Raw genomic sequence first — 17,757 nt, forward strand, 5'->3', positions numbered from 1 at the left:
ACCATGGCTTCTTCTAAGCAGTTGTCTAGAAAACTGAAACTGAAAATAGTTGACGCTCCAAAGCAGGAGAAGGCTTTAAAAGATAGCAAGGGTTTTCAGATGCCAATATTCTCTGTCGGGAATGGTATTAAGAAATGGCCGTCATCAGGAACAGGGAAGTTAAAGATCTGGAAGACCAAGAAAATATCAGACAGAACAGCTTCGCAGGATTGGGAGAAAAGCAAGTCCAGACCCCCGTTAGACTGCCCGGTCCATCAGAAAGACCTGGAGACCCTGGAGTTGGTACACCATTCCAATATAAAGAGATACTTGTACAGACATGGTCTTCATGGAAGAGTCATCAGAAGAAAACTTCTTCTACGTCCTCACCACAAAAATCAGTGTTTGAAGTTTGCAAATGAACATATAGACAAGCCTGATGCATTGTGGGAACAAGTTCTGTGGACCGATGAGGTTAAAATTGAACTTTTTAGCCAGAACGAGCAAAGGTACATTTGGAGAAGAAAGGGCACAGAATTTAATGAAAAGAACCTCTGTCCAACTGTTAGGATGGGGGGGGGTCAACCATGCTTTGGGGTTGTATTGCAGCCAGTGGCACAAGGAACATTTCACGAGTAGAAGGAAAAATGGATTCAATAAAATTTCAGCAAATTTTGGATGCTAACTTGATGCCATCTGTGACAAAGCTGAAGTTAAAGAGAGGATGGCTTCTACAAATGGATAATGATCTAAACACACCTCAAAATCCACGGTGGATTACATCAAAAGGCAAAAAGTGAAGGTTTTGCCAGAAACTCTTGCTGACATCCTTATTGATGTTGTATCTAAGAGAGAGTAGAGTAGATGTGGTCCGGATCCCTGGAGGCTGGATCCAGACTCTGGTAGATGGAGTCTGCACGGGTGGAGAGTGGAGCACAGTTCTCATACAGGTCAATCTGAACACAAAAATACAATCAACATACAGAAACAGAAACTTAACCACAATGAGACACTGTGCCAGCCTGCCTGGAAATGTATTTTTGGGATTGTGAAAGCAGAAGTTTCCAAACTGCAAAAGATTTGTCCATGAGAGGGAAATGGAAGCTGTGTAATTATCTGCATTTTGGTGGAACAATGAGTGTTCGTGTTAGTGGTCGGTAGGTAATGAGTGTTTGGGTTAGTGGTTATAGGTAATCAATGTTTGGAACATACTGAGTATAGAGAGAAATGGACTATGCTGCTAGTGTTTGACAGGTTTCTGTTGACAACTCTTTCCTCTGTTAAAGATGTCACTATTAGAGTTCTGTGGTCAGCTGTTGTGACACCCAGCCGACCACAGCTGTTGAAGTGAAGAGCAAACTCTCATGTTGGATGATTTAGCACAATGGAATAAGCTGCAAGGTTAATATTAACTCTGTTTTAGACTTGGTTTTCATCTTAAACAACTTTGGAAAAAAGTATTGGTTCTTTAGATGATATGTGTCCACTATGTTGACCACCCTTAACTGTGTCTGTCTGCTCTTTGTCTCATTCAGGTGGACAGAAACATGTCTCCAAATGGATCAGTATGTTGCTTTATAACTGCTGGATTAAAAAAAAAGCAACTGTGTGCTGATAATAACGTCCAAGGGGTGTTCACATCTTGTTTCCGAGACCCCACGTTAAAAAGTATCTATTTCTGACTTTAGTGCAGCATCACTACACAAATAAAATATTTAAAGATGCTAAATGTTCACACCTTTCCACTCTGAGCCTCTCAGACAACATGTACTTACTTATTTATTACTGGTGGTGGTGCACACACACACACTTAAATTTAACTTCTTGGATTGTAGTTTTACAGAACATGTTTTGCAAACTGTGTTATTGCACTGCTGTGTTTCCTTTCCTTGTCACAGTGCATCAGCAGCCATGTGAGACAATGAGAGCTAACAAAGATAGATGAGAGAGAGAAAGTCACCTCAGTCCTGGTGATGTCTGTGGTTCCTCTCTTGTTAGAACCTGAGGAACAGACAAAGTGTTTCTCTCTCTCTGGAATGAGGAATTATTAAAACGGTGCAGATCATGTTGAAAGATAACTCACCATCAGAGTGCTCAGTCCTCTTTTTGTAGAAGAGCAGCAGAACAGCAGACAGCACCACCACCACCACCACCACAGGGACACACACACCCAAAACCAGGGGGACATCTGGAGGAGAGAGAGAGAGAAATTGCCTGTGTATTGTCTGATTTATGTATTAACATTGCTGTGATTAGATGTTGATTGATGTTGATAGAGGATTAGATAAAAAAAAAAAAAACTTGACTAATTTCTAATTTAAAACTTCTCGCCGGCCCCCATTAACACTCACTCAAAATAAAGTTAATGCGGGGGACAGGAGAAGATGCTGTCTGTGATGTCATCAGTGTGGAGGCTGATGGGACTGATGGTGGAGAAGGTCTGGGAGGATAGGTTGGAGCTGTGAAACATTAAAAACCCAATCAACCAGTCAGAGAGGGATTGTAGAGATCCAAAGAAGTGGTGCTGACCAGATGCTCCCTGCAGAGAACTCGGTGCTAACATCCATGTGTTTTAATCCCACAGCTAAATGCACAAGGTCATCAATGGGTTTGGTGCTACAAGACTCCAATCAGCTGCAGTGGGGGGCCGTCTGACTTCATCACATATTTTACACATCAGCTGCTAAACAAACGCGTAACTACCGGTAAGCAGGACCCAGACCAATCAGGGGCCTGCGTGACTGAAAGATGTTGATTGACAGCTGGGGCATTTTCATTACTCGCGATCCATTTGCTGATCCATTTGCCGACTGAAGCGTGGTGTTGTGACGGCATACATCCATGGTTGATGCTCCACGCCCCTGACCGGCAGCTGATTGGACGAACGTGTCACGTGGGTCTGGCTGCTTGAGAATTTCACACCACTGTCATGGCGGCTCAGACGGAATATAATGTCATATTTGCAAAAATTGTTCCCTGAAACGCATTTCTAAAAACATTTTAATCAAGAAATAGGCCATTTAGTTGTTGAATCTGTCTTCATTTCAGATCAAAAAAGAAATAGCAATTTTATAACACAACACAAGGCAACTTAAAACAATCAAAAGGAAGACGAAATAGGCACAGGTATCACAAGTCTGCTTCAGAGCAGGTCACACAGCGGCTCCCAACTCTATGCTGGCTTCCATGGAAGCCTCTTCTGCTCACAGCCATGTTGCCTTCTCCTTAGCTGCTAAGCACTGATCAGCTGATCAACCTTGCCTGCAGAGAATCACACACACTTGGAGACAATACACATACAACACACGACATCCGCATTCACCAGTGTTTTTGTCGTTGTGGTGCGCGTGGGCTACTCTATTTTCTGTTCCTATTCATGGTAGCCTACTCATGGACATTGCACCGCCACCACATGCTGTAGTATGGGGCCCCGCCTTGATAATCCTGCTTAAGGGCCCGGTGTTGGCTTGTCACACCGTTGCTGTTAAAGGAGCATTTATCACAATGATGGAAATATGCAGCTCTAAATACAACTGTTAGACTAAACATGTTGAGTTGTTGGAAACATCAGCAGCTGTCAGTGAACAGTTAATAACATGACTCTCAGGAGAAACTCACCCTCTGGAACTCGGAGCGCAATGTCCTGGTATGATCGAAATGAGAAAGGGCCGACCAAACCACATTTGTACCGTCCTGAATCAGACTTAGTCAGATTTGTGATGCTCACATACAAAACTGTCTGATGTAGTGGAGATCGTGGATATTGTAGATTTCCCTTTTCATATCTGATGCTGTATCGGCCTCTCTGAGCTGTGTCCTCTTGTGTTTCAATGAGAATGTTTCCTTCTTTACATTCATCCTTACAGAAGATTCTACTCAATCCAGAGAAAGTGAAGGCACAGCTAACTGTGATGTCTCCTCCTTCAGTTCCTGTATAGGACAAAATTTGTGCGTTGGTGAGACCAATGTGTCCATTCCGCATTGCTGTGGAAAAGATGAACAATCAATAATTACTATCTTTCTTTTAGATACTTTGACAGTCACCATGAGAGCTGCTTCTTTCACACAGCAATTTGATTCAAATTAGATTCTGTCAACAAAGAATGATTATGAAATGTCTTATTCAACCATTTATTTCAGTTTGTTATTTCAAAAAGATTTGTGCAAAAAATATATGCTGTACACGCATATATAAATGAATAAAAGATTCACCTCTACAGTTTACACTTATATTTTAGTTAATTAAGGGTTAGTTAAGGGTTACTGAACTGACATTTTGTTTCTCTTTAGTCATTTAGAGTGGATAACTAGTATTTTTAATGAATTATATTTTAAAGGAGCTCATATAGAAACTCTACACATCCTGTTTAATAACAGAAGTCACACGATTTGGCAAAACTGTCCAATCGTGAGAAACTGTTACCTAAAGTTTAACCGACCGACTGTAAATTAATTTAAAAAAAACAATTGCAGACTAAACTAGGTAGATAGAAGTAGAAGCTGAGTTTACTCACTGAGGAAGAAGAAGCAGATCAGAGACTGACCCACGTTCATGTTGGAGGATCTGATGGTTTAACGCTGCCTCTCTTTCTTCTTCACTGGTAAACCAGGAACTGGTCACTTCTCTAAATGATGGAGGCCCTCCCCCAAACACATCACCCCCCCCACACACACACACACACACACACACACACACACACACACTCTCCTCCACTCTTTATTCTTTATTAAGTGTCTTCTTTAATCTGACACATGTCAGATTTTTCATTAAAACTACACTTGGTTGTATCTTTAAGTGGGAAGTCATATTTGTGTAAAAATCAATGTAGGACTATAAACTCTCTACCTTGTTGACACATTTTTGAGTCTTATATTGAGTCCTTTATGTTTTTTTTAAATACCAGTTAAACCAGCTTCAAATCATACATTTTTGTTGATTCATCCAAACACACTCTACTGACCAAGTTGCATTAATGTCAGGTTTTTGTCACTGCAAAAAATCATCATCCTTATAACTCATTTTTGTAATTCTTTAATGAACCAATTGAAAAAATCTCCCAGTTGAACCCGTTTACAATAAAAAATTTACAAATTATCAAATGTAACGCAGATGAAAAACTAGATGTTGCTCTTTAGAAGACATTTCAATTTTTTGGACAGATAACAAAACTCAAGAGTCACTTTAAGGGGTTCTCTATGTTTTCATGTCTCAGTGTCTGTTGGGAACAACAATCTTCGACATTGGTCCAGTATTACACAAGATCTCAAGAAACAACGAAATAAAGATGGAAAGAAAAGAAGATTAAAAAATAAATGAAAAGGAACATAGATAAAAATAGACTTTTAGTTTATTTTTTACAGTTGTGTTCTATAACCCCCGAAGTATCAACAGACAATTCTGGTTGGTTTGATGTCCCTTAACGGTTATCTTTTCCCTTTTCAGGGGGACAAATCCACCTCTTCTAAATATCTCAATAGGAAAACATGATCTACTTAACCCTCTGTTGTCTTCAGGTCAAATTTGACCCGTTTTCAAAGTTTTTCTTTTAAATCCAAAATAAAGGAAGTCGAAACACGAGTGAAAAATGTTGGAAAAAGTAGCAAAATAAAAAATACCAAAATAAAAAAACTGTGTAAAAAGCAACAAAACGTTGAGATAAGGGGAAAAACATTCTTGTGGTCAAAGGAAAGACAACACAAGGGTTAAGACAGCTCTTTTAAATGTAAGTTCATGTTGAAGTTGTAAGAACTTTGATTAATAACTTCTGTTCTTAAGTTTTTGAGTAGAAGTGAAGGGTTTTTTAATTGTCCTTGTAGCAGTCCGATAGTTTTGCTCCATAAATAAAGCTTTCACTTCTTCCTGTTGTAACACCACAACAAGGAAGCGACTAACTGTGGAAGAGACACCTGACGTCGTTTTGATCTCGTTTTAAATCACGGCCCTGGTCGAGTTGGGGACTGAGACCTTTGTGGCTGCAGTCATGTGTTAAAAGGAGCAGAATTTAGACACAAGAAAGAACCAACTTCATACAAACGATACGTCTGAGACGCTCTGATTGGCCGGTTTTTACGTCTAAACTGGAACTTTACTTTAATCAGGATTTTGGATTTTAAAAGTCAAAATTCATTGCTGTGTTAAAGGGGCTTCACAGCAATTTCATCAGGAAACTATTCACACTCAATAAGTTCACATAACATTTCCATATAATAATCATAATTATTATATAACACTTTATTCAGCACATTGTGAAGCAAAGTCTTTACAAGGTGGAGCCAGCGATAAAATACATCAGGACTGCAGTGAGGGAATAAAACCAGACTATAAAATAATAAAGTGAGATAAAAAAAAAAACAATAGCGTTAATAAAAAGCACTGCAAAAACAAACTACCATTCATCACCATCATCATCACCATCGTCATCATCATACTGGGGGTGTGTGAAGCCATAGAGGTGTGTAAAGCAGAGAGGAGGGGAGAAATCACACGCAGCAGCTTCCTGAATGATCACACACTAACTGGAGGAGTGAAGTGATAAAAACATTTCTCCTGCAGTTTGGGGATTTTTCATCATCAGGATTAAATTCAGAATGCACATCCAGCATGTTCTGCTGCTCTGCTTCTTATCAGGTGAGCACTGGTTCCACGTCTGTCGGGCCCATCAGGCTAAACGACAGAACCTTTCTTATGTTGGATTAGTTTAGATGGACTGTATTGATCGGGACGTTTCAGTGCTACAGCAGCAAAATATCCAGCACACATAGAGAATATACGACAACAACTACTCATAAAGTGGTGAATACAAATGTACAACCTAATTATACAGTGTGTATAAAGGTGGAAGTATAAACTATGTTTGTGCAAGTTGCACTTAGTGCAGTATTATGATGTATATGAGATATTTCAGTTTCATTGTTGAAAAGTGTTGTTGCCTGTTGAGGAATAATTTGATGTTTTAGATTATGTCTTCCCATACAGTACAGCCAGGCCCACATACAGAACCCTGTACATATGTACACAATGTACACATACAAGGAATGTGACTCTGGTCTTAAGTGTCTCCCAAACTCTCAATTCACTTAAGTTACATACAGAACAGATTAGAGGAAGTTAAAAATAGACCTACAGAAAGCTCAACAAAACTTAGGTGTACATGCAGTAAAAACAATGACCAACAACATGTCTACATATAAGTCATGTGTTTCTGTGGAAAGAATGGACATAGCAGAGTGTGAGTGAGGCTTTAAGGTAGAACCTATCCTTTAGCCTTTATATGAACAAAAATACAGTTAACCAAAAAAGACAATTGTTGTTAGTGATTCAAATAAGGAATCTCATATTCAAAAGGAATTAGGAAGAAATTTAAAAAAAAAAAAACTCATTGGTCCTACCCCCTTTTACTACTTTCGCACTTGTGTCCAACAACAATTTAATAACTCACTTATTTATATGTGTACAGTATACAGACACATGTATGCATGTAGAGATACTTGCAGGCCCATGTACACAAAAACACAAATGTATACACACATAAAGTACATGTACAGTTTTTTTTTCCTTTTCCAGCTGTCACCTACTAGACTTGTTTTGGCAGTACTGCCACTGCAGATACTGTACAACTGCAAGTACTGCATGTGAAAAGGTAAATGTAATGTCTGCAGTCTGTTTAGCAAGTTATGATCACCAGTATTCACTGCTCATCTTTTCCACAGCTGTGTGTGATGGTGACCCCCTGACCCCCACTGAGGGGAGTAGCCTCAGCGTGGCATGCTCCTTCAGCGTCCCTGGAAGAAAGAAGTTCCTCTGTAAGGACGAATGTAAGGATGAAGACATTCTCATCGCTACAGAAGGAGACGCCGCTCACAGTGGCAGATACAGCATCGTCTATCAAGGAGGAACCTTCCCAGTGTCTGAGACAGTTGTGTATGTGAGCATCACACGGCTGGCCAAGTCGGACTCGGGTCGGTACAGGTGTGGGCTGGAAAGGGCTTTCATGCCTGATTCACACTGGCCGTTTGAGATCAGAGTCACAGACGGTGAGTTTGTACTTAGATGCTTTGCATGTTGGGTTAATTCCAAGGGCTCAACTTTGGGTTTACCATTTAGGGGGGGGTTGAGTCTCACTTTTGAGCAAAATTGAAATTTTGAGCATAACACTTACTTTCCTGCATTCTGCTGAATTTTTCTGCAACTTTTTATAGTGCTAATGTCTTTAGTTATGTAAAGGAAATCATAATAGGTTTTTAGGGTGGGTTGTGCTGGCCAGTTTTGATTATGGGGCGGGGGGGCTTATAACCAGGGTGAAAACTACCCTCCTTAATAAGACATGGGCTCCCCTGAAAATGTGATTTATGAAATTTTGGGAGGGTCTCAAAAGGTTTTTTGACAATGTGTAATTTTGAGAGGCAATTTCAATTTTGTGTAATGTGATCATGGTGTTATGGTATAATGGTGGATTATTATGTGTGTAATTTCAAAAAACTTCATTCATTCATGCTTGACATCAATTTCAACCTAATTCACTTCAATAAAGATAACTATCAGCTATATGTGTGTTTCCACCCCCAGTCCGACACCCCTGCATGTGTAACAGGGCGTAACGTAGCGGCTGTTTTTAACCCGAACCGCCATCTTTTTCCAAACTTAGCTAGGTAGTTTTGGTGTCTAAGCCTATACCAAACTGCGACCATTTCACAACATTAACAACATGTAGAAAATGACCACCCTTACGTTCTCTGGTTCAGATATGAGGTTGTATTTCTGCTATGGTGCTACTTATCCGCCTGTTGGTCGTATTAGGGGGGGGGGACAAATGACTGATATCGTATGGTTTGGAGGAATGGTTGAAACGCAGCACACACAAATCACATATCACCGGGGGGGTAAGCCTCTCCTCTGTAAGCGTAGCTTCCTTGGCGCCGTTTCAATGCTACAAAGCCTTCACCTGCAATCAGCATCCCATTGACTCCCATTCATTTTGGCGCCACTTTGACAGAAAATTACTTTCCATCTGAAGCGTTTAATTAAAGACTCTATTTGTGCGTTATTTATTTCTAAAGAAACACAACAATGTATAAAAGGCTCCAATACCTTGTATCTCACGTTATGGCTCCATAGCAGACATTTTGGGGAAAATAGTTTGAACGATTGTGTCATAATCACGCGACTTACTGTTGCACATCACATGCACATTATTGTAGGAGTTCAAAAAGAAGGTGGGACATCTTCAAAGGACAGTAAAAATTACAAAGTAATACATAAAATGAACAGGTGACAGGGAAATAAAAAAGACGATAAAAAGACAGCATCACATTAAAGCAAGGCTATAAAAATGTGTTTTAAGAAGTGATTGTAACAGATGCCGGTGATTCAGCGAGTCTTATCTTTAGACGGTGGTTGGGGGCGGGGGGTGGTGTTACTAAGAGGCAGCGTTACTCCGCCTTGTCTCGTTTCATTTCCATTTTTTGGCATCTGCAGGAAAGTTCTCTGAAACTTCTGCTGATGCTTTAAATATCTGTACACGTTTAGATAGACACAGTCATTTTCATTGGTGTAAATAAAGAAAGAAAATGCTTATTTATGACCAAATTTGAACTACTGTGTATATATCATCAGTATTAATATGTTTATGTGATCCACAGCTCCAAAGACTGAGGCCATGAAGCAGCCGGAACAGCAGCAGCGAGAAACAGCTGCAGCAGGTGCAGTTACCAACGGTAACGGTTCAAACCTGCAGAGCTGAAACTCTGAACTGAAACTAACAATATTAACATGTTACATGTGATATTTGAATCTATAAAAGTGTTAAATAGATACACAAATAGACAATGATTCAAATCTTTAGAAATGCTTTCATTTTATTTATTAAAGGGCCCATATCATGCTAATTATTAGGTTCATAGTTGGAGTTTTGATTTCTACTAGAACCTGTTTACATGCTTAAAGGTTTAAAAAACACATTATTCATCTCATTATGTCGGTATGAATACATATTCACACATATATATTCAACCTCCGTCTGAAACGCTCTGTTTTAGTGCCTGTCTCTTTAAGAGCCCCCTTGAGTCTTTGTTAATGCCCACTTATCTTCCAGTTGTCCTACTTGTAGTCTCAAGATTTGTCTCAGTTTTTTTCAATTAACAAGGTCTCTCTCTCTCTTTTTGTTCTAAGTCTGTTGCCTAGGTTACGTCCTGCTTCTGGTTGTATGTCTCTCTGTGGTTGTGCTGTGTGCTGTTGGCGTGTTGTCCTACAAATGGAAGACCGGTGAGTTACCCTCCAACTCCTGCCATCCTGTCAGTAAATATTCATTCACACACAGAAACATATCAGTGTTTTTGTTCTTTGTGCTCCACAGGTGTGAACACCAGAGGGCGGTCAGACCACAGGGACACTCAGGTGACTTTCTTCAGGCTTCTCAATGTCTGACCGGTCATGTATTTGTACCAGGGGTAGAGGAAGAATTCAGAGTTTTTACTCAAGCAAAACTTACCCTGAAATAAGTCCTGCAAACTCTCACTTACAAATACAAATGGATTAGCAAAAACGTTGCAAAAGTAAAAGCACTAATTATGCAGAATGGCCCTTTGCAGAATCCTATTATCACTAGATTATAATTATTGATGCAGTGTGTTCATCACATTAATGTTATAGCTAAAGGTTGAGCTCATTGTAATTACTTTATACTGCTGTGTATCTTAAATATCTCCTATTATTTATTTTTGTATTATTTATCCAAATCTGCAAAAGTAATATTTGCCTTATGAATGTAGTGGAGTTGAAATGTAAAGTAGATGAAAATATGACTCCTCAAGTAAAGTACAAGTACAAAATTGTACTAAAGTACAGTACTTAGTTCCGTGCCTCCACTGTTTGTGCAACCTGTGCTTCAGTAAAGGTCCTTTTCTTTCAGTCCACCACAGATGAGACGTCTTCTCCGGTCTGTGGACATGAAGACTCCATGTCCCTGGTTATATACGAGAACAGCAGCGATCAGGCTAAACTCTACTAACCTCTGACCTTTGACTTGATTTCATTCAGTTTGTTACTACAACAATACATGAAAAATGCTGAAAAATGTTACCATAACATTGGAAGAAAAGGTGGAAAAAGCAACAAAAACATTTTTAAAAGTCAAAAAGTGGCCGAGGAGGACAACACAAGAGTTATGTAAAATTACAACAGTAACAGCAAAACATACTTCAATTATTAAATTAAATTATTGAATTATTTCAGTGCCTGAAATGGGCCAGTACTCTGCAGTACAAGCACTTCTAAGTAAATCAGACACGCAGCACCTTCAAATAGCCAAATGGAATGATACTTTGTTTCATAAGCACATTTTTAGACGCTGCAACAATTCAACGCGTGAGATTGGCAGTCGACACAGGCTCCTTACAAAACATTGAATAGTGGACTATGGGGGATATGTAAGATATATGTATCTATATAAACATATGCAAGACATGTGATTCTCATATCATGGAACTGCTGAATACTGACATCTTTTGGCTCCAATTCAGACACTGAGTATATCAAAATATTACTGATGCTTTAACACACCAACATCATTTAATTGTTATCTTACAGCGGGTGGAAGTCCAGTTTTTTTAATTACTTCTGCACAGTATCATATATCATACATTCATCTTATTATGTAAACTAACTCCAGCTGCCAGATGAATGTAAATGTGTAAAAAGTTTATTTCCATCTGGGACATAAAATGATGGAGCCCCTAAACTGAGTATGAGTATGAGTATTCAAAATGGCTGGCGAGGAGGAGGTATTCATCTTCCTGAAAATGTAACAACAGGAACCTGATAGATGATAAGATAACTGACAACTGATTTCATGCTGTGAATGTAAAATATTAACTTTAGCCCCAGGATGTTAGCAGTACTTTGTTAGCATCATCTTGCGAGCCTTAAATCGGTTTCTTGTGAGCACAAAGCAGTTTTGCGTGTGCACCAGAAAGTCTGCAAGAAAAAAAAAGTCATGTCATGTCCCTCCAGGGGCTCCATTATAAAATGTCTGCAAATGTAAAAATCTACTTTGAATTTATGTAATCAAAAAATTATATTTTTTTAGAAATAATGGTAAAACAACATATTATTGGCAACATTTTAGTGTTTTTATGTAGTACATAGTGATTCTTCACTCATGCTCAATTACTGCTCACTGTATGTTTGCACATCTTCTCAATGTATTTGCAACTGTGCTTGTATGTATTAAGGATATTTTTACCAGGATGATAGTGATTTTTCTTACAATAAACTAATTTCATTTTTTCTTTGAATTACAATTACATACCCACCTCTTCAAATATAGTATATGTACATGTTTTTATTTCACTTGTACTTTGATGAAGTACATTTGCTTTCAGTGTTTGAGTTTATTGAATAAATGCATCTTCATTAACCCATTCATTTGTGCTTCTCACAATATTACAGTATATCCATTCAACATGTAAAATACATTCCCATCAGCCTCAGCTGTACTTCATGTTTGGTGGACATTAGCAAATGCTTGCATGCTAATACACATACAGTACTACTACTGCAGATACAGTACATGAGTATTGTAAATGAAGGTTTTTACTTTCACCTAATGTAACTGTCGGTACTGCAGAAATAACCTTACAATAAAACCATTAAAAAACGTGTTATACTTTATTTATTACTTACTCTTAACTTATTTTCACTTGATGTTTTTTCCATTTGCTAATGACAGTGGTTTAAAGTCACGTCACGTATATATAAAAAGAAATGGAGTGGCCGTTGCTTCCACCTCCGTTACTTTCTGAAGAACAGTAAGTGTGCAGTCTTATTATACATAATAAGTAATAATATATACATTTTATGGCTGTGTATATAACCTCAGACATTTTACCTGGACACATTGGTCTCTTTGTTCTTTTATCTGTTCATTGTTTCTCTCCAACGGTACAATGCATAACTCTTTCATTCCTATTTCAGCTTCTTTATTTACAGAAAAAGTCTTTCTGAGATTTCCATTTATATATAAATATATACATATAATATCTGTGCAGACTGGGGTTAGAGTTTTGCACATGTGGCTCCAGTTGTGCAATCAGAAAACAAACTGTAATTAGATAGATAGATAGATAGATAGATAGATAGATAGATAGATAGATAGATAGATAGATAGATAGATAGATAGATAGATAGATAGATAGATAGATAGATAGATAGATGTGTGTGTGTGAGAGAGAGTGTGTGTGTGTGTGTGTGTGGAGGAAATATGTTACCATCAAACACCCTCCTCTAGTCTCTTCAGAAAATTGTTTAAAAGATTATTTCAAATACAAGTCTGATTAGAAAGAATTTCATAACAAAAATCCTCGGATTTGAGAAATGTCACACGCAAAGTTAAGCTGTTATTTGCAGCGTTACACGTCCTTCTCACATGCCAAGTTGGCAGGAAATGGAACAATTAAGGAAATGCTGCCATCTGATAAGGTAACCTCATCTTAATTATTCTTGAGACAGCCAGCCTTAAAACAACCAATCATAACATCTGTTTTTCTTCCAGTGTGACTCTATTTACAAGTAATAGGCAGCCATATCTTTTATGTTTATCACTGTATAATCTGATAAATGTAGGTTTAGGTATTGGGCGTGTGCCCCATGCCAGGGGTAATCTACCTCTAAAACTTGATTGTCATATTTAACAGTGAAATATGGTCCCTTTCTATTAGGGTCAAAGGTCATCATCCATAATTATCCTGGGATATTCTGTTGAACAACTTGAACAGCAGGAATAGTGTGTGTGTGTGTGGGGGGGGTTCTTACTAAAGTCAGTTTTTATTTTGTTTTAAATACGTTTATGTAAAAGAAGATACATGTTTGGAGCAATGCACCATGGTCAGATCATCTTCACTCAGCAGGGACACAGTGATGACAATAGTACAATTATCTTTTTTCTGCACTTTATTTTCAGTATGACAAAGACTGCTACATTTTATACTATGAGCATTCTGTTATTTAAAAGCAGCAGACACAGAGAATCACGTCATCATGTTGACATGTCAGATCTGCAGTGACGTTAACACAGGAGACAGGATGGAGGACAGATATCTGGTGGAGCTGGAAATGTCCGAACCAGTTTCATTTATAACATTTTAAGTTCTTTTATTGTTCCATTGTTGTCATAGGTGACATAACACACACTCACAAAGAGCTGTGTTTGGTAAAAAGCCACAGTCTACCATAAGTTGAATTCAAACCCAGTGCCAAACAGAGAAACGCCCATGGTACGGCCGAAGGAGAAGCCGGTTCCTAGAACCTTAGCCTCTAGACCTGACGGCCCGACACCGACGCCGGTGTCTGCTGACAGACCGACCGTGGCTTTCACCGGACCAGCAGCGGCTGAAACACTTCCCAGTCCTGCTTCGACAAAGGCTCTGGCACCCTGTTCTGTAGAGAGTTCAACTCCTGCGTTGGCGTTGGGCCCTTTGGCCTCTGCTTCGAAAAAGCTCCCTGGTGGGACAGGTTCCAGACAAAGAGACGCTGCAGTTTATCTCAAAGAACATAGTTGATACACTTAAGAATAACATTGCAAAAACATTATAGAAATAATATTCCAAACAGATATCATCCACAGACACTCAGACATACTTCTTTACAATGTGTTGGGTTGGTCAAGCCTGACTGTATTAATGGTATAAAACCTTTTAATAACTGATGTTTCTTCTTGAGGAAGCAGGTTATGATAAGACATATCTGGAACTTATGTTGCAATATGTTAACTCCCAACCTGTCCGTTGAATAATACCACTTTAAGTTTTTTTATAGTAAATACTGTGTACATCCAGGATACTGGATGTGTGCAGCATCAAGATACTTCAATAATCATAACACATTGTTCAATAAAAAACAAATATGGACATTTTTATCTTGACAGCTCTTTGTCCTGCTTCTAATCACTGAAGTTAGAAATTATTAGAAACTAAAAGTGTATCAGTCCTCAATAAGTAATATTATTATATAGAAGTATGCGCTGCTGCACACGGTTGGTGTTGGCCTACCGGACATCTTCAGGAAGAGGAGTTCACTGGGAAAGAAGAAGAGGAAATGTCAGCAGCAGATTACAGCTGGAGATTCTCTCGACTGCCTCAATAAGATCTGCAGCAACTTATACTGTATATTATAAATACATTACATATTGCATACAAAATGGTAGCTGTTCATTGATCATCATGTTACTGAAGATGCAAATAACATTTGGTTATTCTGTACTGAATACCAACAATACAAATATAAATTACAGATACAGACTGCAGTGCAAAATACTAATAATACCATAAAGCATGCATACATTATTGTTGGCATAACAAATATGACGTGATGGATGAGTTACCTGAACGAGGTTGTTGTCTGCTGCGTGCTCTCAGCGTCTCTGCTGGACTCCACCCGTTGGGGAGGCATATATACAGGAAGTCAATGTTTTACTTTCACTTTCAGAACAGCTCAGAGGCCCCCCCCCCCCACACACACACACACACACACACACACAGCCTGTGAAAAACATTATAAACAGCAAACGTTAATAATGTTTTGAGTGATTTCTTTTTTTTTTTTTTATCTGTTTTATTCCATTTCTTTTCTTCTCCCACTCAAGAGAAGTCATGACTGTCCTGTGTAGTTTTCTTCTCTTTTTTGTTTTTATTACTATACAAAAAAATAGTTGTACATGTTGTTGTCCATCTGTGGAGGAAAACACTTCTCTGTCTGCCTTTCACAAGACTATTAACATGTTATCTGAGGTTTTAGTTCTTTCGCTTTCTGTTTAACAGGGTGGAGATCCCCTGACTCAGAGTAAAACTGAAAGCCTGTCATGCTGTCAGGACCCTGAAGTTTTGGAGAATTTGGATTGTGGAACAAGGCGGCCTGCTTTGTTCTTTTGGAGAATGATTGTAAAGATTTACAAAGAATATGTTGATGATATTTCCTCTCTAACTGGGATAAGTTCTATCCTGAGACTAGTTAGCAGACCTGTGTCCGGAGCTTAGACAGGATTTTAAAATGAAAGGCCTAAATGTCCAAGTAAAGCTATATTTGAAATCTTTTTCAGGCCGTCAAAGCCATATTTTACTCTTTTTCATGCCACTCTAAAAAGGAATCCTCCTCTTAAACCAGCTTCATTCCCACTCTGGGTGAGACATTACATATCCAGAGTGTCTTTCAAGTAATATTGGAATATTCTGATGTAGAATTTTAAAATTAAAGGCTTAAATGTCCAAGTAAAGCTACATTTTAAATCTTTTTCTGGCTGTTAAAGCCATATTTTGCTCTTTTTCAGGTTACTCTAAAACGGGGAGAGCTGGACCGCAGAGTGAAGGAAAAAGGGCCGACAAGTGCTGAGCATTCTGGGAACTCCTTCAAGACTGTTGGGAAACCATTTCAGGTGACGACCTCTTGAAGCTCATCAAGAGAATGCCAAGAGTGTGCAAAGCAGTAATCAGAGCAAAGGGGGGGTACTTTTGAAGAAACTAGAATATAAGATAAGTTTCAAACTTTGTTGTTAAGTACATAATTCCATATGTGTTCATTCATAGTTTTGATGCCTTCAGTGATAATCTACAATGTAAATAGTCATGAAATAGTCAATAAAAAATAGTCAATAAAGGAAACACATTGAATGAGAAGGTGTGTTCAAACTTGTGGCCTGTACTATGTGCAAACAGATTAATAAACTGCACGTGTTTGCCCCCCAAGATGGCCCATTCTGCTCTGGATGATCACTGTGCTGTAATACAGCAGAATTCATCAAAGAGTTGTTCTTGTGCTACGTCCTGATGTGCCCTGCATCCCCCTGCAGTGCCCTGCTGTGCCATGAACTACTACAAACTACTACTACTATTACACTATCATTTCTAGTCACTGTTCCATTATCTTTTATTGTGACTATTAGTGCCACTATTCATTACACCTCCAACTGACCCCGTCAGACACCGCCCACCAAGAGCCTGGGTCTCTCCCAGGTTTCTTCCTTTTAGAATTGCCTTTGTAAATTATAGAGTGGTCCAGACCTGCTCTATTTTTAAAGTGTCTTGAGATAACTCTTGTTATGTATTGATACTATAAATAAAATGTAATTGAATAAGGAACGCCTCGGGATCCCCCCAGTCGTAGCTGGTTAATGTGGCTCGGGAAACGGAAGTTCAAGGGAAAGGGAAGTTTCAATCCTGGAAGTGGAACATCGTGGATGTAGAGAACCTAGTAGTTCAAAGTAGTTCAATGATTTGCGCGGCGCATCGCTCATGCAGGGACAAGTTCAAGACCGTCTTGTAGCGGGGGGGTGACAGTTTTACAGGGTTGCACCAGCTTGTCGGAACCTAAGATCTCTCAGAGGAGGGGCGGGACTGTTGAGGTCTATCGAGCAACAAAATACATGTCTAGTGCCCCCCTCCAAACTGTAGCCACGCCCCCTTTCATAACTAATGAACTGTTTGACCAAGACGAAGAAGCGAGGGCCCGTCTGTCGCTGCTTGCAGCTTTTAATTACTTTTGTGTTTTTGTTTATAGAAATGGAGGAAATCCACCCACCACCCCCTCCTTTTCTCTGCCCTTTGGCTCTGTGCTGTTGTAAAGGTGAACTTCAGACCTTCAGTATCTGGTGCAGTGGGGGACATGTCCCTCCCCAACGGGTGCCGTCCAGCAGAGACGCTGAGAGCACGCAGCAGACATCACCTTCTATCAACAACCTCATTCAGGTAACTCATCAATCAAGTCATATTTGTTGTGCCAACAATAATGTATGC

The 17,757-nt window shown here is 39.1% G+C and overlaps 1 long non-coding RNA gene across 1 annotated transcript; it reads right to left on the bottom strand.

The window, feature by feature from the left end:
- Window positions 1-808: 808 nt before the first annotated feature.
- LOC116679520 (uncharacterized) lies at window positions 809-2,173 on the bottom strand. The gene is made up of 3 exons (XR_004329506.1): window positions 2,063-2,173; window positions 1,940-1,980; window positions 809-935 (listed from the first exon to the last, which is right to left on the bottom strand). It is a non-coding gene; the product is annotated as an uncharacterized LOC116679520 (long non-coding RNA).
- Between the last annotated feature and the right edge of the window lie 15,584 nt (window positions 2,174-17,757).

The sequence above is a fragment of the Etheostoma spectabile genome, unplaced genomic scaffold, assembly GCF_008692095.1.
Source record: "Etheostoma spectabile isolate EspeVRDwgs_2016 unplaced genomic scaffold, UIUC_Espe_1.0 scaffold00016596, whole genome shotgun sequence".
Classification (NCBI taxonomy): Eukaryota; Metazoa; Chordata; class Actinopteri; order Perciformes; family Percidae; genus Etheostoma; species Etheostoma spectabile.